This window comes from Arachis ipaensis, chromosome B03, assembly GCF_000816755.2.
Source record: "Arachis ipaensis cultivar K30076 chromosome B03, Araip1.1, whole genome shotgun sequence".
Taxonomy (NCBI): domain Eukaryota; kingdom Viridiplantae; phylum Streptophyta; class Magnoliopsida; order Fabales; family Fabaceae; genus Arachis; species Arachis ipaensis.
Window position 1 is genome coordinate 27,558,628 of NC_029787.2, and position 2,154 is coordinate 27,560,781.

A 2,154-nucleotide genomic window follows, 5' to 3' on the forward strand; every position below is an offset into this window, starting at 1 on the left:
CTAAAACCAGACTTTTCCATGGAAAAGGTGGGTCATAACATCATGTGTTCGATGGTTGTTAAAATGCCATCTCATGTGAGGAGCAGAACTCTTTGAAGCATACAATTTTTGGAGTCTAGGGATTACGGGTAAATAATGCATTCTCTTATATGGAACCTTTTTAGTACATTTTTTTGTGTTAAATCTAAGTGAATTGCAAAATTTGTACTTTGTTAGTCTCTCATCATCCTTGTAATATATCACACAACTGTTAACATGCTTTCAATCTATCTTAACATCATTTAACCCCAATTGCAAGACAACCTTCTTGGCTTTATAGTAGTTATTGGGAATATCACTTGGATCCTTGCGACTTCCCTTACTAACGTAGCCACTTGGTTAAAAGAGTATTGTGAATGATTATTCTTGAACTTAATGACTAACATTCTAGTGGCAATTGATAGTTATGAGTGAACAGATCTTTCTCATAGAGGCCTACACACTAATTCCAGAATTGATTCATACCTACACTAGGTTGTTAAAATGTATCTACCACCATTGATTATACCTAACAATATTATCCTCCTAGAAAATTACACCTGTACATCATCATTATGACAATACCCACCTACTTTAGGGCTACTTCCAACTTATAGGCTCTCTTCTAGCTCGTTGTTGTATCCAAACCCTATAATTTGGCATAAACACGTTAATCAACAAATCACATGTAACATCATCAATAGTCTTTAGCGTAATTCATTTAACTTGGCACATGTGAACCTAACTTTAATTAGCATCAGATGATCATCTAACAACCGACAAGTATTTAAGAATTCGTCTAAACCCTCAACAAAAGAAGGTTTCAAACTCTCCTATTTAGATAGACTCTATCATCCATGCACGAGTGATTTTGAGCCATTAATACCACAATTCCTGCTATATTTTCCAAAAGAATTTTATATTTAATTTTTATTAAGTGTTTGAAAATTTTAAAAATATTTTGACAGAGTTTCTCCTAAAATCAAGACACTCTAAAATTTCCAGTTATTAACCTCAATCATATATTTGATATATTTAATCATATATAACACAATATAGATAATCAACATGCAAACAACATTTACTTTGTTAATCCTAAGAATGGAGCAAACTAAACAAATTTCACAGCAAAAATATTTACTTTGTTAATCCTAAATATAGAGCAAACTAAACAAACTCTACAGCAAACAAATAGAAAGGATCTATAAGCCCTCGCATGTAAATTTTTAATTTCAATAATAATAAAGTTTAATAACATTTAAAACATATTAAATTAGAATAGAGACCAACCTAATTAGGCCAATTGATCTCTTGAGACCACAAAAAGCAGTAAAAAAAATGTTTAATTACTCTACCGGTCTTGATAGTTTCACTGAATTTTCAATTAGGTCCCTATACTTTTTTCTTTTCGATTGAGTCAATATACCATATTAGATTTTGTAATTAAGTCCTTGCCATAACAAAAATGTTGGAATTAACGAAATATTTCGTTAAACAAAACGAATATGATTAAGAGTTGACTGAACAATCTATATAGTTTAATAGAATATTCCGTTAGTTCCAATATTTTTGTCATAGTAGGAACTTAGTCACAAAATCTGATATGATATAGGGACACAATTGAAAAGAAAAAAAAGTTTGGAGACCTAATTAAAAATTTGGTGAAATTATAGAGATCGAGAGAGTAATTAAACCTAAAAAAAATAAACAACCCTACCCTGATAGCAAGCTCAGCCTCCACATGTTACCTGAAACATGCAATAAATGACAATTGAGATAACCCCAAACTCAGAATAAAAAATTTAGGGGCACTCAAAATGATCGAAAAAATGAGACCAATAAAAAAAAGTAAACCGATTAAATTGAAGAGAAACTCACTATAAACACAACGGCAGGGTCAAGATCTTAATCGGAGTTTTGATGATGGCGAGTTGTGAAATGACGGAGTAAGCGTCATTTTAAATTCAGTTGCGCGCGCTGATTACCTATGGCATGGCCATCGGTAATTACTGATGTCACAAAATACTGCATTTTATTAAACTAGTTTTTCCGACGATCTAGCCATGGGTAGTATTGAAACATGCACAAATTTTGAAATTTTAAATAATAATTTAATTTTATAATTAAATAAATATA